Source organism: Marmota flaviventris, chromosome 6, assembly GCF_047511675.1.
Source record: "Marmota flaviventris isolate mMarFla1 chromosome 6, mMarFla1.hap1, whole genome shotgun sequence".
NCBI lineage: Eukaryota > Metazoa > Chordata > Mammalia > Rodentia > Sciuridae > Marmota > Marmota flaviventris.
The window spans coordinates 75045989-75070974 of record NC_092503.1 but is presented as its reverse complement, the minus strand read 5'-3'; the positions used below and the strand labels follow the sequence as shown (position 1 = coordinate 75070974).

The following is a 24986-nucleotide window of genomic DNA, read 5'->3' as shown; positions in this document are numbered from 1 at the left end:
TGACTTTTTCATCAGTTGCCCAGTTATGATTACGCGTTTATTTGAACCTTAGCCTACTAAGATAGCCTGCTTATCTTTTGTCAGTCTCTCCTCTCTGAAAGGGAAGTTGGACCCTTCTCATCTTTCTTCTTAAAAGGTTGGTTCTGGATCTGAACAGTACTTCCAGTGCAGTACTTAAAACTGTCTGACTGAATATTGTCACTACATCTGGTCTTGTTCCACTTCTCTGGTCATATATATTTGAATATGTACAGAGATCAAACTACATTCGAATCTATCATGAAATTCTGGAAATTTTATGAGCCATCTTGGGCTAGGGGAAAAGGTTCCTTTTCAATATGAGAACCAGGATCCTTGGACTAACTATACTGCATCCTGTCTTCCTCATCTCCTCCTCTCATCATTAATCCACTGTTTGAGATTTCAGAATGCCATGTAGCTAAGTCTGTCAGAATTATTATAGAAAACAAGTACTTAGTCTGATAAAATACCAATCAAATACAATACAATACAGCCTATTTGAGAACTTTATCTTGTTAGCTGTGACTACTTAATTGATTCCAGGTCTCTTCAAAAAAACAATGGAAGGGCTGGGGTTGTGGCTTATTGGTAGAGCACGTGCCTAGGGTGTTTGAGGCACTGAGTTTGGTTCTCAGCAGTGAATATAAATAAATGAATAAAATATAGGTCCATCAACATCTAAAAAATGTTTTTTTTTTTTTTTTGTTTAAAGCTTAAAACCAAACAAACAATGGAGCCAGTCATGGCAAAACACTCCTATAATCCCAGCAATTTGAGAGGCCAAGGCAGGAGGAACTCAAGTTCAAAACCAGCCTCAGCAATTTAGTGAGGCCCTGTCTCAAAATAAAAAGAGCCAGGCAAGGTGGCACATGCCTATAATTCAAGCGTCTTGGGAGGCTGAGGCCGGAGGATCACAACTTCAAAGCCAGCCTCAGTAACTTAGTAAGACTCTGTCTCTAAATAAAATATAAAATGGGCTGGGGATGTTTCTCAGTGGTAAGTACCCCTGGATTCAATCCCCAGTATTAAAACACAAAACAAAAAATAAAAGAGCTGGGATATGGCTCAGTGGTTAAACATTGCTGGGTTCAATTCCTAGCCAAAAAAAAAAAAAAAAGCACTGGAATAAGGAAAAACACTTTAGGATATATATATATATATTTCATCATTTAATAATGATAAGTAAGAATATATTTTCGGGGATTATTTCTGTAGTTCATTACTACAAAAGTTTCTCTGAACACACTGAACACCATGCAAATAAAAGATTATATACCATGATCGTGGGAATATTCCAGGGACAAAAGAGTGGTTAAACATGTGTAAATCAGTAGACATATCACATCTTTAGAACTCAATAAGTACAGAAAAAAATTTGATTACATTCAACATCCCATGATTTAAAAAAAAAAAGGTATAGAAAACACTTAATACAAGAAAGTCTATTATATGACAAGCAATCAACATCAAAATGAATGGGGAACAGCTGAAATTATTTTCTCCAAGATCAGATAGGGATGTCCACCTTCACTACTTTAAATAAAAGTAGTATATAGTATAGAAGTCTTTGTCAGAGAAATAAGTCAAGAGAAAGATTGGGCACCCAAAAAGAAGAGGATGCCAAATTATTTATTTGCAGATGATATGATTTTATATATAAAAATTCTACACTCCACCCCCAAACTGTTAGAATTTAAAAACAAATTCAGTAAGATCACAAGATGTAAAATCAACCTATAAAAATCAATGTACCAGAGATGTAGCTGAGTGGTAGTGTTTGCCTAGCATGCATGAGGCCATGGACTCAAATCACAGTACTGCAAAAAGGTAAAAATCAGAAGCTTGTGTGTGAATGTGTGTGTATATATGTGCACACATGAGTGTGTGCACATACTGGAGAAAAAAATACAGGACTTTGCACATGTTAAGTGCCCTTTCTACAACTAAGCTATGCTTCTGATCCTTCAGTAACATTTTTAATATAATAATTAAATAGCTGAGGAGAATATATTTTTAAAAATCTCATTCATAATCACTACAAATATATATATATATATGTATACATATGCATATGTGTGTATATGTATCACTTAGGAATAAATTTAACCAAACATGCAGAATATTTTTACAAACACTATATAGCATGGATTAAAAAAATTCACACACAAAAAAATGTTCACAGATTGAAGATGTGAACATGTGTCCACGTGACCCAAAGCATTCCACAGGGTCAATGCAATTCCTACAAAAATAATAGTGACATTCTTCACAGAACTAGAAAAAAAATTGTGTATGGAACTATCAAATTCTGTAACGAGCCAAAAACATCATGAGTAAAAAAGAAGAGAGCCGAAGGCATTATAATACCTGACTTGAAGGCAGGTTTTACAAAACCATCGTCACCTACACAGCATGGTACTGGCATGAAAACAAGACACACAGACCAATGGGACAGGAGAGAGAACCTAGACATGATCCCACACATTTATAGCCAGCTGGTTTTCAACAAAGATAACAAGATCATGGGCTGGGGATGTGGCTCAAGCAGTAGCGCGCTTGCTTGCCTGGCATGCGCGGGGCGCTGCATTTGATCCTCAGCACCACATAAAAATAAAGATGTTGTGTCCACCGAAAACTAAAAAATATTAAAAAAAAAAAAAACAAGATCATACATTGCAGAAAGGAAAAAGTCTCGTTCAATTAATGGTGCCAGGAAAACTGGATGTCCACAGGCAGAAGGAAGAAAACTAGACTCCTGTTTCTCACCAGTTACCAAAATCCAAGCAAAATGGGTCAAAGACCTGAAACTACTGGAAGGAAACTGGGGAAACACATCAGGACATTGGGATGGGCCAAGATTTTCTGCACAAGACCCCCAAAGCACAAATAGACAAAAGGGACCACATCTAACTAAAAAGTTTCAGCCCAGCAATGGAGATGGCAGAGTGAAAAGACAACCAACAGAGCAGGAGAAAATATTTGCAAGCTATTCATCTGACAAAGGGTTAAATATCCAGAATACATAAGGAACTCCAACAACTCAACAGCAAAAAATCAAGTAATCCAATTTTTAAAGTGGGTAAATGAGCTGAGAAGACATTTCTCAAAAAAAGACAAGACAGCCCGGTGGGATGGTACATGCCTGTAATCCCAGCAGCTTGGGAGGCGGAGGCAGGAGGATTGAAAGTTCAAAGCCAGCTTCAACAAAAGCGAGGTGCTAAGCAAGTCAGTGAGACCCTGTCTCTAAATAAAATACAAAGCAGGGCTAGGGATGTGGCTCAGAGATCAAGTGCCCTGAGTTCAATCCCCAGTACTCCCCGCCCAGCAAAAAAAAAAAAGTGTGTAGTATATATATGTGTGTGTATATACCAACAAGTATGTGAAAAATGCTCAACATCACTAATTACTAGGGAAATGCAGATGAAAATAATTTATGCAATATCATCTCACTCAAGTTAGAATGGCTGTTAGCAAAAAGACGGAAAATAGCAAGTGCTGGCAAGGATGGGGAGGAACTCTCAGACATAATTGAGGGAATGTGCATCATCAGTACATCCATTATGGAAAAAAGGCATGATGGAGATTCCTCAAAAACCTCCATCATACCATGTGATCCAATAATCCCCACTTGTGGGCATATATACATAGGAATCAAAAGCAGCATGTCAGTACTTGCTTGTTTATTGCAGTGCTGTTCACCATCCATGGACAGTTGCAGTGGGTGATTGGATAAAGGAAATGTGGCATATACACAATGGAACACTATTCAGCTATGAAAAGAATGAATTCCTGTCATTTGTGACAACATGGAACTAGCTAAGTATGTTACGTGAAATATGCCAATTAGAGACTAGTATTTTATTATCTCATATGCAGTGACTAAGAATAGGGTAGCTGGACAGGTTAGGGAAAGGCTGATAACCATTACGTAGTAATTATCAGGTACTATTCCTTAAGATATGGTCTAGCCATTTTGTCATTTCTCAGGGATGAAAACTTATAGAACTAAATTCCAAATATAATATCAATATATAAACTTTTGTTTTAAGATTTCACAACTATTTTAACATGCCAGTGTCAATAATTTCATGGCAATAGTTTCAGAATTGAAAACTTGGGACTCAAATGGGTTAATAAAAAACTTTATTGTTATATTAACCAGTTATTGTGATCAATAACCAGACATCTCTATAAGAAACTAAATAATAAGGCAGTGTCAACTTTGACTCAGTTTTAATTACAATTATGTATCTTAAATTCAAAAGAGGTGATTAATGGCAAAACACTCAGAAATAATTTGACAAGGTTAATTATGCAAAGGTCAAGACCTTTCTGTTAAAAACCCATTAGTTCATGGTTTAGCTATGGTTAAAAAAAATAGAATCCCAAACTGTATGTTTTCTCTTCATGTCTGCTTTTTCTGGATTATTCTTATCACCAGGTTTTCATAGTAGAAAAAGGAGACTTTGTGGTACTAGTCCTAGAAAAGGAAAAACAAAAATTACAAGACGATAAACATTAAAAACTTATTTAATAGTATTAAAAAACTTTGTCCTCAATGGTTTATCTCAGAAGCCAGATCCGTAATTAAGTTTTTTTCAACAGGAGTTCAGTTTCCGGATAGGATCATCATAGATAAGACCAAGGACACAATATTGTTAAAGAAAAAAAATCTGCACTTACAGAAATTGTTCTATTCTATGAACTTTACAGCAAACTGGCCTGAGTGGGCACACAGTCACAATCACTGTTGGCAGAAAAACAAACATATCTGATTTAAGGTGAATGAACGGAACAAAAAATTAACACATTTCATCTACAGCTATTGGTCTTCATCTCAGAAGCCGAATCCGTACATGATTTTCTTCAGGTAATCAGCTTCGGGATAGGTTTCATCACTGATTTGACCAATCATACATATATTATCTATAAAATACTAGGCCGAATACATACCAAGCGTTGACCGTCAGGTTTTAAGCAAGTAATTCTCTGCTAAACATTCCGTGACATGTTTTGGGATTTTCTTATGCATCTATCAAAAAAAAATTTTAAATGGTTACACACCATTTTCTATTACAGTAAATAAAAAACGTCAGCTTCGGTTTAAAAAATAAGCTCAGTAACCCTTACCTTTTTATGTCCATGTAGGCGCTCCGATAGACCACTAAAAGCTATTGCCATCATTACTGCGGGGGATCGATGCTTGCAATCAAACATTCTCAGTATGTCACGTTTAAATTTTTTTTTCCTGCAGCAATTCTCTCCAACTCGTTAAATCGTACTGCATACAGCGCCGCCTGGGTTTCAAGCAGCACCAAGGTCCATACGGAGTTGGGGCTGTTCATGTTGAAATAATCTGGGCAAAGTAAAAGGCATTCGCCATGTTAATAAGTGCCCCTTGATTCTTTTCTTTCTTTCTTTCTTTCTTTGTGTGGTGCTGGGGATTGAACCTAGCTAGGGCCTTTCTTGCGCAAGCGAGGGAAGCACTGTACCAAGTAAGGTATATTCCCAGCCCGCACCCCTTGTTCTTAAATTAACCTCATCATCCCTTATACATGTACACAGTATCCATAAATATACTTTTGTACCTTTTGTAAATCCTCAGGTGACTTTCCCGCCGACGCTGAGGCTCAGGCCTGCCCTGGGCCTAAGCCAGAAAACCTCCGCTCGTGGCGCCATAGGCCCCTTCAGCATGCTGTCTCCCCGACTCTATTCAAGGCACGTGGCGACCAGGCGGCGCGTTCCGCATGTGCAAACTTCCAACAACTAGCACTCTAGGATGAAGGCTCCGAGATCGCTTCAAAGTACGCCAGTCCCAACTACACACTGAGCGTCGGTACTGGCGTGTGACACCCACTCTCACACAAACCAAACAACAGGTCCGCCGTCTCCCCGAAAAAGAAGGGGGCTCCTCCCGCGCAGCTCCTTATATAGTCTCTCCTGAATCAGACCGAGGCCGCCCCTCCCTCCCGTACCTATTGGATGTGGGAAATGATGGGGGCGTGGCGTCTTCCGGAGGCGAACAAGCGGGAGCGCGCGCGGCGGCTCTTTTCTTCCGGGGGCCGTTCCTGGGCGTGGTGCGCGCACCGCCTACCGCCGCGTGCCCGTTCATCTCCTGGCGCGCACCCGTAGGCGCGCAGTGGTCCGTCGCTTCCGAGTCTGGCGGGCGACTCGGCCCTACGTGGCGCGGGAGTGGCGCCAGAATTCAAACTACGAGCCGCAGTTGGAGGCGAGGCCATCGCCTACCTCGCGCCAAGTTCGACCTGGACAGACTGGGTCCGGGAGTGAACTTCAGTTTTACAGCGTAGATCAGCCTCACGTTAGCACCAACTGGAGAATCCGAGCTGGCTAGGGGGCGCCGTGCGAAAGTTGGCACCCAGCGGCGGTGGCTGAAGATGCTGGCGAGCACTGGCTACCACACTCTCAGAAAGGGGAATTGGCTGGCAGAAATGCTCGGTGAAAACACTGAAGGCGCCGCGTTTGTCCTCCCATCCACAGCGAGAAAGCCGCGCCTCTCCTGAGGGCCGCCCAGTCGCGCGGCACGCGACACGGCTGAGTCGCAACGCTGGCGCGAGCGCCCACCCTTATCTATATGCATCCCACTGCAGTTTGCCTGTGCTGCTGTTATACTGTAACCAGTCCATAGAAGGCTTGGTGAGACAGCAAACCTCAGCTTAAATACTCCATTTTATAGAGGAAACTGAGACCGAAAGCAGCTAAGTAATTTGTCCAACGTCACACAACTAAACTGCTTTGCTATTTTTTAGTTTCTTATACCAAATTAGTCATAGAGAGTTGAGGAGCAAAGTTAATTTGAGAAGTATCCTGAATACTTAACCCAAACGACAAAAGTTCTAAAGCAATGCTTCCCATAATTAGCATGTATGAGTGAATATGTGTGTGTGCATGTACAACATTTGAACATTCGAGGAAGGATGATTCCTTCTGACCAAGAGTTCCAGACCAGCTTGGGAGCATGGGGCATGAGGCCCTGGATTGGATTCTCAGCTCCCGCAAACAAAATGGCAAAACAAACAAAAACCCCCAAACCCTAGGAAGATATTCAGGTCTTTATTTCATAGCACTTCTTACTGGTTAAAACTCTTAAGGTGTGCGTTTGTTTATGGTCGGTTTCCTCTTTTAGAGTGTATGAGGAGCACATCTGGTTTGTGCACTGCAGTTCAGTTTTCTGGTTTAGAACAGTGACCAGTGTGAAATAGGTTTTCGGTGATTACTGGTTAATGATTAAATTAATATATTTGATGGTTATTCAGAAAGCTAGAATGAAAGGCAAACTTCAGATTAAAAGATAATAGTAAAAAGCAAATTTCCCTAACTGGAACCTAAATGATGAAGTATTTACTTGGCTGGGCTTTATATTGTTTTTGTATATTATTGTAATGTACAATGTAAGTTTGCATATTGTTCATAGATTTTTTTTTTTTTAACTAAAACAGCACAGAAAGATATAAAAGCAAAGTAAGATCTCCTTTCCACATCCATGGGAATATTTTTCCCAGTTCTATATGCCAGTCGTAACCATAATGTATAACTATATGTACATATTTTTTCACATACAAGGGGGATCTATATACTCTTCTGCAACTTGCTTTTTCTTCTTGTAAACATCACATATATCTTTCCCTATCAGTACATATAGAATACCTTATTTTTCTTTATAGCCTGCATAATATGTAGTTGGATATAGCATAACTTATTTCATCAATTTCAATCTTTCAAAATTTCAAACACAGGTGAATTATAAATATATAGAACTTGTAAGAACATACCTGCAAGATTATTTTGTAGGGATCAAAGATTAAGCATCCTTAAATTGGTGATAGATACTTGCTTAATTGCCTTACCTTTATTTATATAAAAAAGTCTATATGTTGTGATTATATTATAAAGTGTTTTGTGAATTAAAAACACCAGCATAACTATAATGGCTGGCAATTATAACAAAATTGATATTGAGAATCAATATTGGATTTGTTATCTTTCAATCATGGCTGTGTAGAAGCCTATCACCAACATCTGGTCAAGTTGAATAAAACATTTATTGATTTTTTTTTTTTTTTTTGGTGTTAAGATTTTTGAGTTCTTTATATAGCTTAGAGATTAATGCTCTACCTGATGTGGGTGTGGTAAAAATTTGCTCTCATTCTGTAGGTTCTCTATTCACTTCACTGATTGTTTCTTTTGTTGAGAAGCTTTTTAGTTTGAATCCATCCCATTTATTGATTCTTGATTTTTTTTTTTTTAAAGAGAGAGCGAGCGAGAGAGAGAGCGGTACAGAGAGAGAGAATTTTTAATATTTATTTTTTAGTTTTTGGCAGACACAACATCTTTGTTTGTATGTGGTGCTGAGGATCGAACCTGGGCCGCACGCATGCCAGGTGAGCGCGCTACCGCTTGAGCCACATCCCCAGCCCTTGATTCTTGATTTTAATTCTTGCATTATAGGAGTTTTATTAAGGAAGTTGGGCCTAATCTGACATGATGGAGATTTGCGCCTAATAAGTTTTGGTGAGGATGTGGGGAAAAAGGCACACTCATACATTGCTAGTGGGGCTGCAAATTGGTGCAGCCAATATGGAAAGCAGTATAGGAGATTCCTTGGAAAACTGGGAAAGGAACCACCATTTGACCCAGCTATCCCTCTCAGTCTATACCCAAAGGACTTTAAAATAGTATATTACAGGGTCACAGCCATATCAATGTTTATAGCAGCTAAATTCACAATACCTAAATTGTGGAACCAACCTAGATACCCTTCAGTAGATGAATGGATAAAGGAAATGTGGCATATATACACAATGAACTATTACTCAGCATTAAAAGAGAATAAAATCATGGCATTTGCAGGTAAATGGATAAAGTTGGAGAATATAATGCTAAATGAAATAAGCCAATCTCCCAAAACTGAATGCTGAATGTTCTCTCTGATATAAGAATGCTGATTCATAATGGGAATGGGGACGCAATATAGGAGGAATAGACGAACTTTAAATAGGGCAAAGGCGAGAGAGGGGAAGTGAGGGAGCATGGGGGTAGGAAAGACAGTGGAATAAGACAGACATCATTACCCTAAGTACATGTATGAAAACACCAATGGTGTGACTGTACTTTGTGTACAATCAGAGACATGAAAAATTGTGCTCTATTTGTATAATATGAAATGCATCTGCTGCCATATATAACAAATTTGAATAAATAAAATTTAAAAAATGCAAATGCACCAACTTGAGGTACAAATGAAAATACATAAATAATTTTTTAGGTTAAAAAGTATATAAAACAATGATTCTCTACCCTAATTTACCAGTTTAAACCCCATAAACTTAAAAGATTATGAGATTTTGGGGTTCCAACCAAAGCAGAATCTTTCTGGGACTCAAGAATCAATATTTTATTTTTCAGTACTGGGGATTGGACCCAAGGGTGTTTTACCATTGGGCTACAGTTCCAGCCCTTTTAATTTTTTATTTTGAGACAGTTTCTCTGAATTGCGGAAGCTATACTTGAACTTGTGATCCTCCTGCTTCAGTCTCCTGATCAGCTGGGATTACAGGTTTATGACACCATCTCCACCCATGTATCAACATTTTAAACAAGCATCAGGGCTAAAGTTGTCCAATAGAAATATAACATGAATCACAAATGCAAGTTGCATATGTATTTTTAAATGTGCTAGCAGCCATATTTTTAAAGTAAAGGAATCAGATGAAAGTACCTCTACTATTATATTTCTTTTTTTTTAACATTTATTTATTTATCAATTATGTAGTGCTGAGAATCAAACCCAGTGCGTCACATGTGCTAGGCAAATGTTCCACACTGAGCCACAACCCCAGCCTAAAATATATTTCATTTAACCCAATATAACCAAAATATTTTCATTTCAACATAGCAATATAAAAATCATTGAGACTTTTATTTTGTATAGTCTTTGAAATCTGATGTGTATTTTACACTTATAATATTTTAATTTGAACTATCTATATTTTAAATACTTAATTATAATGGCTACTATATTAGCACAGGTATAGAATGACTCAAACACATACAGAAGTTTGAGAACCACTGCTTGGGGTGAGATACTGCATACACAACACTTCCTAGTCTTGGGAAAAAAACAAAACAAAACAAAATCCTTCTATATTATTTTTGACTCACAAACTAAGAACTTTAACGGGCAATGCAAATGAAATTAATTCAGAGCTTGATTATTGAAAATGCCCTCCGGCGAACATGGGCAATGCCTGTGAAGTCAATACACAACCCTGTCAAGATGTTTATCGCATCAAGAAACCAAAAGATGAACCCACGGATGTAGCCATCAGTCACTGCCCCCATACTTAAAATATTCAATCAAACTGCTACCAAATATTTTACATGATTTAATAAAGACTACATAAGTACTGAAATCAAGGGTTTTTGAAGAATTCATGATACTGAAAATAAAATCTAATTTCCTTTAACAAACTTCCAGACAAGATCATCATTTTTATCACTTTTTTGAAGAAATGTTCATTGAGTTCTTGGTACATGCTTCGTGCTTCAGACAAACCTAATAGGAATTCAGAAAACTCCTTGATGTTCCCAAAGGAATTTATAGTTCAGTAAGAAGTGTTTGCTCAAATTTTGACAGAGTTTAGAAATCAGTGCAATTATTTAGATGAGATATTGTGAAGGGCACCACTTGGAAATGGAAGGCAGGGGAAGAAAACAACATATGGTAAGAACTTGTTACATGATGTCAGATTCTTACATGTATTATTAAGTCATGTAATTTTCAAAAAATTTTGGTATGTATTTTTAAACTTGTGTGTTAGATAGCTTTCTATCACCATAACAAATCATCATCATCATCATCATCATCATCATCATCATCATCTATAGTGGAGATTGAATCCAAGGGGACTTTACCCACTGAGATATATCGCAACCCCTTTTTGTTTATTATTATTATTATTATTTTGGTACTAGGGATTGAACCCAGGGACACTTTACCAACTGAGCTACATTCTTAGCCCCACTTTTTTATTTCTATTTTTTATTTTGAGACAGAGTCTCATTAAGTTGCTTAGGGTCTTGCTAAGTTGCAGAGGCTGACCTCAAACTTGAGATCCCCTGCCTGAGGCTCCTGAGTTGCTGGGATTATAGGCATGTTGCCACCCTGCCTGGGTTTTTCTTTTCTTTTTGTAAATTTGTGAATTCTAATTATTATAATAGTGAGATTCATTACTATATATTCTGTAACAAAATACTTTAGATAATCAATTTACAAAGATAAAAGATTTATTTTGGTTCACAGTTTTTGAGGTTTCTATCTGTAATTGGTTGGCCTTGTTGCTTTGGGCCTGTGGCAAAGCAACACATCATGGAGGAAGTGTGTGGCAGAATCAAACCGCTCACCTCATGGCCAGGAAAAAAAAGAGAAAGAGGAAGGGAGCAGGGTTCCACATCCCCTTCAGTGACACACCTCCACTGATGTAAATGCCTTCCATTAGGCTATACCTCCTAAAGTTGCCACTATCTCTCAATACTGCCAATCTGAGGGCTAACCCTTTAATACATGGGTCTCTGGGAGACATTTAAGATCCAAAATATTGCACCTTGTATTAGAAATCGGGAAAGTGAGCCACAGAGATCCTAGTGAACTAATATTCTGAAGTCTTTCTGACCCCAAACTTGTTTATGTCACTATGGTATGATATAGCTGTGTTAAAGGAAGAAATACTAGGTTGTGATAATGAACTGTTCATGAAGAGGGGAAGTGGAGTGGAGCCTGGGCAGCCAAGAGAACGGCAGCTATGTTGACAGGAAGAAGGAAGCCAAGAGTTACTGGTTTGGAAGCAAGGAAAATAAATTGATTGAATTTTGGTTGTGTTAAATTTTGGATAGAATATTTGGTTATATTTGTCCAGTGGGTCATTAGAAATGTGAAACTGAACTCGAAGAGAAAAACCAGGGCTAGAGTGTTACTATTTGGCTAACACTAACTTACGGAGGATGACTGAAACCATGTGAACAGATGAGCATGGAGAGAAAAATAAAAAGGGCCAACAGCAGTGGCCTAGAATTAGTGGTACAGTGTATGCTGATATCTTGCGGAGATAACTTTTGAGAACACAGTACCCAATACAGAGAAAAAAGAGCACTGTTACAATTTTTGGTTAAATCAAGTGAGAAATACATATATCAACTAAAGTATTGTAAGTATTATTATTCTCTCTCTCTCTCTCTCTCTCCCTCCCTCCCTCCCTCCCTCCCTCTCTCTCTTTCTTCTTTTTTTCTTGTATTGGGAATTTAACCCAGGGACCTTTACCACTGAGCTACATCCCCAGACCTTTTTTATTTTTTTGAGATAGGTCCTCACTAAGTTGCTGAGGCTGGTCTCAAACTTGTAATCCTCCTGCCTCAGCCTCTGCAGTTGCTGGGATTACAGGCATGAGCCACTGTGCTTGTTTGTAAGTATTATTATTTTATTTCAGAGCAGAGAAAATAACTTTGCAAAATTCAATAATTCTATCTCTTAGTTTGTATAACAACACTCCACCCTCAATGTCCCCCAACCCCAGTGTCTGAACTGGTTTGTAAACAAGACAGACAACTGAAAATCATTTGAATACTCCAAGAAATAATAAAGTTAAAGGACTCAATTAGGGAAAATATTTCATATCTGTGGAAACATTAGGGAAACAGATGTATGAGTCTGAAGTTCAGAGCAGAGGTCAGGGCTAGAGTGTCTCTGGCATAAGTAAGGAATTTAAAGCATGACCCAAGTGAGATCATCAGGGAAAGAGTATAAATAGAGAAGAGGAGAAAGCCCAGGGAAGAGCACTAGAAAACTCCAAACTTTAGGTTTCAGGAAGTAAAAAAAAAACAGCATAGCAGCATAGGAGACCCCATGTGGAGGAAAACTGGAGAATTTGATTTCTCAGAAACAAAGTAAACAATTTCAGGGAGAAATAAGTCAGTTGAACTGGGCATGGTGGCACATGCCTGTAATCTCAGTGACTCAGGAAGCAGAGGCAGGAGGATTGCAAGACCAAGACCAGCCTGCCCAATTTATCTAGATCCTGTCTAAATAATAAGAAAGAAAGAATGAAAGCAAGCTAGCAAGCTAGCAAGCAAGCAAGACAGATAAGACAGACTGATTGGCTTGGGCATAGCTCAGCGATAAAGCACTTGCCTAGCAAGATAACAGACATGACCATTGGGTTTGGCAATATGACGATCTCTGGTGACCTTATAAACATAGTTTCACTGGGATGGGAATGATGGATATCCTCTTGAAAAAGATCGAAGTGGGAATGCAGATATGGATTAGTAGCTAGAGAGGAATGTAAGGTCAAGGGGCTGCTTTTATAATATGGGAGTTACTAAAGCATGGGGATAATTTTATTGAAGGAGAAGATTTATGATGAGGGAAAAAGCCCAAAGTCACAGGGGCCAAATCCTTGAGAAGACAAGAGGTGATCTTTTCCAGAATACAAATAGGGAGCAAGGCATGGTGGCATACATCTGTAATCCTAAAGACTCTGGAGGTTGATGCAGGAGGATCACAAGTTCAAAGTGAGCCTCAGCAATTTAGTGAGGTCCTAAGCAACTTAGGAACACTTTGAACACTTCATCTATTTTGTCTATTAAAAGAAAAAGCAGGTGTTGATAAAGGAGGTCACGTGCAGACCTTCCACCCTTGCATGGTTGCATAGAAGCATGCTTTGCTTGGGCTTGGAACATTTTCTTACATGCAGATAAGATATCCTTACAGCACGTGTTGGGCATAATGCCATATTTTGGAATCACTTTCTCTGTTCCAGGCTTGGTGTGTACTTCTTTGTTTTGCTTAAAGAATGCACATCTATGATACCTGGTCAACTCTACTATTATATCTGATGCTATTGGGATAAAAAGGGGTTCTTTTGGCCACTACCAAAGACATATAAAGACTATCACTTTATGTCTGCTGCAAGACAAGATCTGCTGGCCTTTAGGAACTCATACTGTTGAAGCAGATCTTACTCTCTCTGTTCTCTATGTGAGTACAGCATTGTTCTATCCAGTGCTTGTGTGAGTTAGCTCTTTCTGGGTGACCCTGACCCTTATAAACCATGTAACAGGTGACTTATTGAGTCTTCTGCTCCTGGTGGTAGGCAACAGGTGTCATTTGCTTAACAGTTTGATGCAATAAAAAAGGTCAACATGGCATGGAAAATATTCAGGGCCCATAATGGCAATTCAGCCATCCCAGGTTGGGGAAAGCTCCTTGAGAGAGTGTCAGGCTCATTGAGGTGATGGTGTCCCTCTGGTTGCATAGGGGTAAATAGAATGTAGACAATCTTCTGGTAAATGAGGATAAACTAGTGCAATGGATGAGAGTAGGAATATAAGAGGTTGGTCCTGAAAAATACAAGAAAATGATGACTTGGCTCTTAAAATAATTTTGCACTCCCATACTATCTGCCAACTTCCACTGTGTCCCAGTGATCATAGACTATGCCTGAAGGGAAATCAAAGGTTCCTGTGCAGGAAGGTTCACTTGGTCTGATTGCTTATAAGACTGAAATAAAATCTGTTTTCATTCTCACAAAATTATGGGTAGTGTTCATGGAAATGAAACTGTTGAAATGAGATCCTTCTCTGAGAATGAAATACGAAAACTGAAACAATGGGCAGAGGCCAGGAAAGTCCCGTGTGGCTTGGGTGGTTGCCTATTTGATGAGGGGACAGACATTGCAAGGCCCAAATATTTCACCACAGACCTCCTGCTACAGTACATTTTTGAACAGGACGTCTGTTGGAAAAACATGAATAGCCTGTTTTTTCTTTTAGTCTCATGCCACAATAAACACAGAACACTTCTGTGACCTCCAAAGGTATGGAGATTTTCCCTTACCAGTAAGCAAGCAGTTCTATGGCAGATACCAGCTGGATGTCCCCTAATGAACATGGAGACAATTTCAGATCTCACAGGATGAGGGTTTAGTCCCCAAGACTGCCCTCCCTTACTTTAGATATCGGTTGCAAGCCCCCCATTTTTTTTTTTAACTGTACTTCTGACCTACCAGTATAAATTCAGGTTCTCACAACCCCTCTTTGGGTTGGATTAATTTGCTAAAGTGGCTCACAGAACTCAGAAAGACATATTTACCACTTTATTATAAAGAATATTATTGTAAAGTATATAGCTGAAGAAAATGCATGGGTAGAGATATTGGAAAAGGGTTTCAGAGTTTCCATGCCCTCTCTGGGTTGGTGCATCACCTTCCAGGGATCTCCATATTCAGATGTTCAGAAGCCTTTGAACTGTCCTTTTTCGTTTCTATGGAGGCATCATTACATACATGATGGATTAAATCACTGGTCATTGGTGATCAACTTAATCTTCAACTCCTCTTCCCTCTAAGGAGGCTGGGGATGGGACTGAAAGTCTTAATCCTAGAATCATGCCTTGCTCTTTTTGGTACCACCTGTCACCTTGAAGATACACACACACACACACACATAGTTTGAAGCTATATATACATACATATTATATATATATATATATATATATATATATATATATATTATATATATATATATATATATATATATTTTATATATATATATATTATATATATATAATATATATATATATATATATATATATATATATATATATATATATATATAACCCAGGGGTGCTCAACTACTGAGCCACATCCCTAGCCCTTTTTAAAATTTTTTTTATTTGGAGATAGGGCCTCACTAAGTTGCTGAGGCTGGCTTTAAACTCACAATTCTGTCTCAGCCTCTCAAGCCTCTGGGATTATCACCTTGAAGCTATATATGGGCTACAGGCCATCATTCAATTCATTAACATACAAAAAATATTATCACTTCAGATAGTCCAAAGGTTTTATTAGTATGCCAGGAAATGGGGAGAAAGACCAAAAATATGTTTATTATATGTATATGTGTGTATATATAAATACATTACATACATATATACATATGTAATACATATATATGCCCATTATATAGCATCACAACATCCAACAAGACAGAGACAGAGATGAGTAGTGATTTCTCTTGAGCTAGGTAGCAAAAAGCATTTGGAATGGTATTTCCAGCTTTGGGAGACTTCCCTAAGACTACGACTCCCTGGAAATCCATTCATAAAATCATAATTGCTCCTCAGGAAGAAGCCACATATACCTGACTATGTGACCCTGCCCCCAGGAATGTGTAGGACATAGTGGAGGCCTTCACATGACAGGGCCCTCCTCAGTGAAATACCCTATTGTCTCTACTATTGTTCTCTGAAATGACCATGGGGGAAGCAATGGAGAAGCTACACTGAAATGTGCTGCTTTGTGATAAAACCAAAATGGTTTCAGTGATTTACAACAATTTAGGCTGTATGGTTATCCAACAATGGAAAGCAATGCCCAGAACACCAAAAAGGGGAATTCCTTTGATGACAAAGGGAAGAAAGAGAAAATAAGCTGACCCATACAACAGTATGACCTAGGTTGTTGTAGTGGAGAATAGATAAAATGAAAATTGAGGGGATCCCTTTAGAAGATTTTAGCCAATGCTCTAAAGCAGAGAGAGGTCCTTGCAAATTAGAGGCTAAGAACATAATCTAAGTCATAAAAACAAACAACAAAAAGAACTTGGACTCGGGGCATGGCTCCATGGTAGAGTGCTTGTCTAGCATGTTTGAAGCCCTGGGTTTGGTTCCCAGTACTGGGGTGGGAGTGGGAGATTCATGAGATTGAAAAGCTTTAGAATCCTGTCACTTAAGAAGATATACTGGGAGAAAGTACAGGGGAGTGATATTGGCTAAATTACACGATCATATTGTGTGCATGTACGCATATGTAACAAGTCCCATCAATATGTACAACATAATGCACCAATAAAAATGTGGGGAAAAGAGAGAAAAAAAGAAGACAAACCCCTCATAACAAAGGATTTAAACATAGAGTGAGGTATGTCCATTCCTACCCACCACCTAAATTATTCAAACCCTAGTAGATTATTTAACAAAAGGTGGAGAAAAGGACACAATACTGTTGATACAGAACCTGAAGGTAGGAGTATTATGCATTTGCTGTTACAGTGTAACAGTCTAATCTGGACTGTAAAAAAGGCCTCAGGATATTGTTGGCTGACAATACAGTATTGAAGAATAGGTGCTTAGGTACCTCCCTTGGCTCTTGTACCCAACATCCTTGCTATTACTTTAGCAGTGGTACCCCACACAGGACACTAACATGATTTTATTAATCTGGTTGAGACTTTCTTTGCAATTTCTTTGTAGGTTAAAAATTAGAACCATTTTGTGTTCATATGAGATGACTGACAATATACTTTCACTGTAGTTCCACAGGGATACATTGATTCCCCTGCAAAATACTACTAATGGACAGATCAGTGATAAGTTCGGTCATCTCCAGACATACATTTTGTCTACTGTATTGATGCCATCTGTTATGATTTGGGTCTTGAGTGTCCCCCAAAGACCACATGTTAAAGTCTTGTCCCTAGATGATAGAGCTATTGGGAGGTTGTGACACATTTAGGAGGTGGGGCCTGGTAGAAAGAAGTTAGATCACTGTGGGTGTGCTCTTAAAGGGGATACCGGGACCCCTACCTCTCCTCTCTTTTTACTTCCCTCCCCATGAGGTGAGTAGCTCCTCCACCATATACTCCTAATCACGATGTTTTGTTGCACCACAGGCCCCCAAAAATAGATCCAAGCAACCACGGACTGAACCCTGTGAAGCCATGAACCGAAGTAAATCTTTCCTCCTCTTAAGATAATATCTTCAGGAATTTTGTCACAGATGCAGAAAGCTAACTAACACAACATCTTCATTGCTGGCTTGCTAAGAGACAAGTTGATTAGGCCCTACGAAAGTTCATAGACACTATGACAAAGGCAGCTTGGGCTTTCAACTGTGATAACATTCAGGGACCTGCTTCACAAATGCAGTTCTTTGGAGCAATCTGGGCTACTAATCAGAGGAGTATTCTTGATTATGCCAAGTAAAATCACTGTTCTAAGAAGCATTCACAAATCATAAAGAAGCTCAATTAGTGAGCCTGTTTGGATATTGAAGATACCACATACCACATCAGATATTCTTTTGTCTCCTTTGGTCAAGATTATCTGACAAGTGCCCACCTTTCAATTTAGGAGTCCCAACAATTGTCTGTAAAGGTCAGATAGCATACCATGATATGGGTCCCGACACTGGAGCCAGTGAAGCCTGTCAGAAATACAGGTCCAGTGGCTCTTACTCACACATTAGAATCTGTGACAAGAGACTGCTACCTAGATGTGTTGGTCCCTCAGGTTGGTCTTCTTTCTTTCTTTTTTTTCATCTTTCCTTCTTTACTTCTTTTGGTACTATGGATTAAATCTAGGGGCACTCTACCACTGAAATGTACTACCAGTCTTTTTTATTTTTTATTTTAAGGCAAGGTTTTTTTTAAGTTGCTGAAGCTGATCTCAAACTTGCGATCCTCCTGCTTAAGTCTCCCAAGTCAATGGGATTGCAGGTATGCACCACCATGCCTGGCACCCCTTAGATTTTAAACTCATAAATTACTTAGGTGGCCATTAGATACACCACCTTCAGGCAGCTCTTAGTCTGCTATTGGGCCCTCATGAAAACAGAGCATCTGACCACTGAAGTGCTCTATGTGAATGTGAAACCTAGGCTTCCTGTTCTCACATGGGTACTCATTAATACTACTAATAAAATGAAGCAATCTTGGCAAACTCTTATTAATTAAGCACGATATATCCAAGATAGAGTTTGACTCCAAGGGCTAAATCAACTCCATGAACAAATAGCCACCTTGCTGGAGGGGATTAATGACTTATAGGGGACATTTTCTTTTCTTCCTTAACTAAATAAGGCAGTTTGAAGATGTTCCAGTGATGGCATGGCGTGATTCACTGATAGGTCTTCAGAACCTAAGGCTAATGAAGTCCAACGGGTTAGTGTGGCTATCTCTCCCAAGGATGGCCACCCTCTGAAACCAGATAGAAAAAAACCAATGGACCAAACTCCATACAATAATGATGCCTATTTGGGCTAGCACAATAGCAATTTCATGCTACTCAATGTGGACTTATGGGCCTTACATATAAGCTAATCATATGGTTCAATAACTAACAGATTAAACTTTCCTATGTTCATATATAAATACAATACTAATGTAATTCCACATCATGTACAACCAGAAGAATGGGAAGTTGTACTCCATATATGTATAATATGTCAAAATACATTCTACTATCATGTATAACTAAAAAGAACAAATAAAAAAAATGGACCATGAAAGAAAGCCTCCAAATATGAAAATAAAAAAAAAAGGAACAGCAAACTTGTGATCTCTAAATCAATTATTTCTTCTTCATTTATTTAATGGAACACTTTAACAAAGAGAAATTTTATCTAATCTCAATTTTGTTACCCCATGGTAAAGTTGGTATAGGAAGACAATTACTCAAATTTACATGTAATTACATTTATATTTAACTAATTTATTTAGGAATAGGTAATACAGTCAGATTGTTCCAAATTCAAAAGCTATAGTCAAATATCTGTTCCAACTCCTGACTCTCATCTATCCCATTTACCTCCCTGGAGGGCAATTAATGTTATCAGTTTCTCCTGTTTCCTTTTAGAGATATTTATACATATTTTGTTCTTTCCTGTATTGCATGCATATCACAAGCGTAAAATACATGTGGTTGTCCTTTGTATGTAAATGGTAGCACATGATACATGTGTTCTGCAATTTGTTTTTTGAAAATCTAGCAATAACTTTGGTGATCCATTTATATCAATATACAATATGGGCTTTTTTTCTAGCTTTAAAGTATTCCATTTTATGGATGTACTATTGATGAACATTGAGATGCTGTGAATAGTCTTGCATGTAACCTTTTATACATTTGCAAGTATGCCCACGGGATAAATTTTTCCAAGCAGAATTGCTGAGTCAAAAGGTATGTAGATTTTTAGTGCTGACAGATGTTGCCAAAATGTCCTTCAACTTGTCATTTGCAGAAGTCTTTTGACTAATCTTTGTGCCTTCAATTCACCCCTGCCCCCCACAATGCTGGTAGAGGCAATTTCTAATATGAAACTCTAATCATCTTACTCTGCTTCTTAAAACTTAAACGTGACTCCCAGTTACTTACCAACTAAAATCCAAACTCTTTAGTATGGAATATATACTCCTCCTTATTGGGTATTTGCTTGTCGGATCAGACTCACCTCTTAGCATTTCCCTACGTATATTTTTACACTTTAGTTAAATTATTTCCTATTTCTCATACAAGTTGTGCTTCATGCCTCTGTACCTTTATAGACACTATTTCTTTTGCTTGGAATACCCACTCGTCCTTCAATACCCAATTTAATTACCTCCTACTTAAATGGAGCAGGATACACCTTTGTTTCTGCTACCACAGTTTCTGTATATAAATGATTACCCTGTCTTGCTGAATAGCAATTACCCATTCATATGTGTCAATTAAATAGCTATAGAATTGATGTCACATAAAAAAAATAAAAAAGAAATGCAGAATCTAGTCAGGCAACAAGAAGATTAGTTGAAACCAATCAGCCAGGGAAGGAAATTAGCTGTAGCCCTAGGTGGGGTAAATCATGCCATCTGCCCAAATGAGAGAGAAGTTATGACAAAAATTGGGTAAACGTGAAATGAGAACGACACCCTGGGGAACATAATGTCAGTATGTCTTCTTTCCTGTCTCTTTACCTCTCTCTTTGTCTCCAGCATTATTGGGCTGTATTATTTAATTGAGTTGCAGACCAACCCCACTGATTGCAGAGTGTTCTCTGCCTGAAACACCCTTTTCTATTTTAGCTACATGGTGAATGTCAACTCTTGCCTTAGAACCCAGATCAGAGGTTAATTTCCTTAGGAAACGTTTCCCCAAATAGACTAATTTTCTCCATTAAAATTAAACCCTTCCCCTCCCCCCATTAATCTATCACACAATCTTCTAATCTGCTATTGACCTTGCCTAGTAAAATCAAAATCTCTTTGAGGGCAGAACCATGTGCCTGTATCTTCAGTATCTTCTGGAAAAGGTTTGGTACATAGTAGTTGTTCAATCGATGTTTGTTTAGATGAATTGACTGTACTTTGTGTATCATCAGTAGTGTAGTTCAACAGCCAAGAGCATGAGCTCTGGAGTCAGACTGCTGGTTTTCAATGCAGGTTTTGTCATTTACTAGCTGTGCGACCTTGGAAAAGCTACAGAATTTACCAGTGCTTATATTTCATTGCTCTGTTAGAGATAATTAGTACTGACCTCATAGTATAGTGGTGAGAATTAACAGAGATAACTGTCAGCATATTTCAAGTGCGAATTTAAGCATACCTGGCTGTATTAAATTTTTTCTTTGGTCAGTTTTCTTAAAAGTCATTCCCACATTCCAAGTAATTCCTTATGTCCTTGGTACTAACGTCAGCTCCAGAGTCCTTACTCCAGACTCTAAAGTTCTTCCCATCTCCCCAGCATGATGTTGATCCCTGGCAACTTTCTTGAAAGGGTCAGTAGTATTTGACATATGAGCCAAAAGGAAGTAGTGTTGTTCAGGACCTAGTAAGATTCATTAAGAACTAGAGTTGGCAAATTAATCTTATTCCCCTCTTTTTAGAAAGGATTATCAGATTCATACCTCGGAGGATTCATGGACTCCAAAAAGGATCTGACATAGCTACATAAATATTCACAGAAAAGAAAAAAAAATATCAGCAGCAAAAGAAAACTAGGGTGGGAGACTTGAAGCAAGTCAGTTAATATGTACTATATTTGTTTTTTTGCTAGGGCTGCTATAACAAAGTACCACAGACTATGTGACTTGAACAAAATAGATTTATTTTCTCACAGATCTGGAGGGTTGAAGTCTGAGATTGAGACTTCAGTCTCCGGGGTTTGGTTCTTGAGCAGGTTTGGTTTCTTCTGAGGCCTCTCATTCTGTACCTGTCTGTGTCTTAATTGCCTCTTATAAGGACACCTATCAATGAATTAGATTCCCCTCTAATGACCACATTTCAACTTGATTACTCTTGAAAGATCCTGTCTCCAAATACATTCGCATTTTGAGGTATTGGGGGTTAGGATTTAAATATATGGATTTTTTGGGGTGGTGGTGGTGGTGGTTATAATTCAGTCCACAGTATACAACAATCTATAGCATCCATGTCATATTTGGTGAGGAACATAGACTTTATTTTAGTTACTATGGAAAGGCTTTGGAGGGCTTGAGATGGTGTCACAAATGTGATAAACCTAATTTTTTGTTGCTTGTATAAAGATGGATATGTATGGTATGTGTATATATATAAATGGATGCCACAAGGAATAACGTTACTCTAAATGTTGGTCTGTGAAGAGAAATAATTTTCTCCAGGATAAGAAATGATGCAGTCTTTTTTTTTTCATCCAGAAAGTTTTGCTATGAAAAAAAAATTGTTAGCTGAATTAAATATTGTCCTTATCAAAGTGGTTGCTTTTAATCAAGGACTAGAAACAAACAGTTCTTGTCTGTAGTCTCACTCTGAGTAACACTTCCTAGGCCGTTGCAGTAGTATAGGTTAGAGATGACAGTGGCTGGGACAGGGGTGCTAATAGTAGAGATAGAGATGGTAAGAAATGAATGTGTTGGGCTCTATCATGATAATAGGAACAGCAGAACTTGCTCATGAATTTGTGGGTGTAGACAAAAGAAGAATCAAGAATAACTCTCAGAGGCTGGGGCTGTAGCTCAGTGGTAGAGCACTTGCCTTGCACATGTGAGGCACTGGGTTTGAACCTCAGCACCACATAAAAATAAATAAAGATATTGTGTCCATCCACAACTAAAAAAATTTGAAAAAAAGAAGAATTCTCAGATTTTGAACTTGAGCAACAAGTAGATGGTATTTATTAAGTTAGAGGAGAGTGGTAGAGGAGCAGGTCTGAGGAAAGAACTCAAATGCTCTGTTTTGGAAATGTCATTATCTGAGAATCCTGTTAGATGTCTGAATGGAGAGGTTGGGCCAGTGGACTTGAGTTCCAGAGAGAGGTCAGGATTTACCTTTTTTATTTTTCTTAAAGGTAATTTGTTCATGTTTCAAAAATAAAAACTAAAATCGTATAAAATAGTCTTTCTTCCATGCTGTTCCCCGTTTGTCTAGTTCCTACCTTACTCTCTCCCCTCTTAGCTTCTTATGTATCCTCAAAGGTTTTTTTTTAATGCTGTACAATCACATACAAATATATATTTTTGTTTTTACTACCGTCTTATAAAAAAATTCTCGTAGGTTATGTACTACATGTTTGAGTTCCTTCAAAATTCATATGTTGGCTGGGGATGTGGCGCAAGTGGTAATGTGCTCGCCTGGCATGTGCAGGGCGCTGGGTTCGATCCTCAGCACCACATTAAAAAAAAATAAATAAAGATGTTGTGTCCACTGAAAACTGAAAAATAAATATTAAAAAATTCTCTCTCTCTCCTCAAAAAAAAAAATCATATGTTGATGCTGAGTGAAGTAAGCCAATCCCAAAAAACCAAAGGCTGAATGTTCTCTCTGATAACTGGATGCTGATCCATGATGGGGGTGGGCATAGGAAAAATGGAGAAACTTTGATTGGGCAAAGGGCAGGGGGAGGAGAAGGGGTATGAGGGTGGGAAAGATGGTGGAATGAGATGGTCATCATTACCCTAGGTACATGTATGACTAAACATATGGTGCGACGCTACATCATGTACAACCAGAGAAATGAAAAGTTGTGCTGCAATTGTGTACAATGAATCAAAATACATTCTGCAGTCATATACACCCAATTAAAATAAATAAGTAAATACACAAATAAATAAATAAATTTGATAAAGGGGCTAAAAGCATGCAATGGAGGAAGGATAGTATCTTCAACAAATGGTGTTGGGAAAACTGGAAATCCACATGCAACAAAATGAAACTGAATCCCCTTCTCTCGCCATGCACAAAAGTTAACTCAAAATGGATCAAGGAGCTTGATATCAAATCAGAGACTCTGCATCTGATAGAAGAAAACGTTGGCTCCGATCTACATATTGTAGGGTTGGGCTCCAAATTCCTTAATAGGACACCCATAGCACAAGAGTTAATAACAAGAATCAACAAATGGGACTTACTTAAACTAAAAAGTTTTTTCTCAGCAAGAGAAACAATAAGAGAGGTAAATAGGGAGGCTACATCCTGGGAACAAATCTTTACTCCTCACACTTCAGATAGAGCCCTAATATCCAGAGTATACAAAGAACTAAAAAAATTAAACAATAAGATAACAAATAACCCAATCAACAAATGGGCCAAGGACCTGAACAGACACTTCTCAGAGGAGGACATACAATCAATCAACAAGTACATGAAAAAATGCTCACCATCTCTAGCAGTCAGAGAAATGCAAATCAAAACCACCCTAAGATACCATCTCACTCCAGTAAGATTGGCAGCCATTATGAAGTCAAACAACAACAAGTGCTGGCGAGGATGTGGGGAAAAGGGTACTCTTGTACATTGCTGGTGGGACTGCAAACTGGTGTGGCCAATTTGGAAAGCAGTATGGAGATTCCTGGGAAAGCTGGGAATGGAACCACCATTTGACCCAGCTATTGCCCTTCTCGGACTATTCCCTGAAGACCTTAAAAGAGCGTACTACAGGGATACTGCCACATCGATGTTCATAGCAGCACAATTCACAATAGCTAGACTGTGGAACCAACCCAGATGCCCTTCAATAGATGAATGGATTAAAAAAATGTGGCATTTATACACCATGGAGTATTACGCAGCACTAAAAAATGACAAAATCATGGAATTTGCAAGGAAATGGATGGCACTAGAGCAGATTATGCTAAGTGAGCTAGCCGATCCCTAAAAAA

At 38.4% G+C, this 24986-nt stretch overlaps 1 long non-coding RNA gene and 2 other non-coding genes across 3 annotated transcripts; all 3 read right to left on the bottom strand.

Moving 5' to 3' along the window:
* Positions 1-4147: 4147 nt before the first annotated feature.
* On the bottom strand, positions 4148-5907 carry LOC114086800 (uncharacterized). Its single transcript, XR_003581692.2, has 5 exons — positions 5610-5907; positions 5152-5377; positions 4975-5053; positions 4705-4768; positions 4148-4501 (listed from the first exon to the last, which is right to left on the bottom strand). It is a non-coding gene; the product is annotated as an uncharacterized lncRNA (long non-coding RNA).
* Positions 4587-4659, bottom strand: LOC114086999 (small nucleolar RNA SNORD50). Its single transcript, XR_003581729.1, has one exon. It is a non-coding gene; the product is annotated as a small nucleolar RNA SNORD50 (small nucleolar RNA).
* Positions 4856-4925, bottom strand: LOC114087000 (small nucleolar RNA SNORD50). Its single transcript, XR_003581730.1, has one exon. It is a non-coding gene; the product is annotated as a small nucleolar RNA SNORD50 (small nucleolar RNA).
* Positions 5908-24986: the final 19079 nt, after the last annotated feature.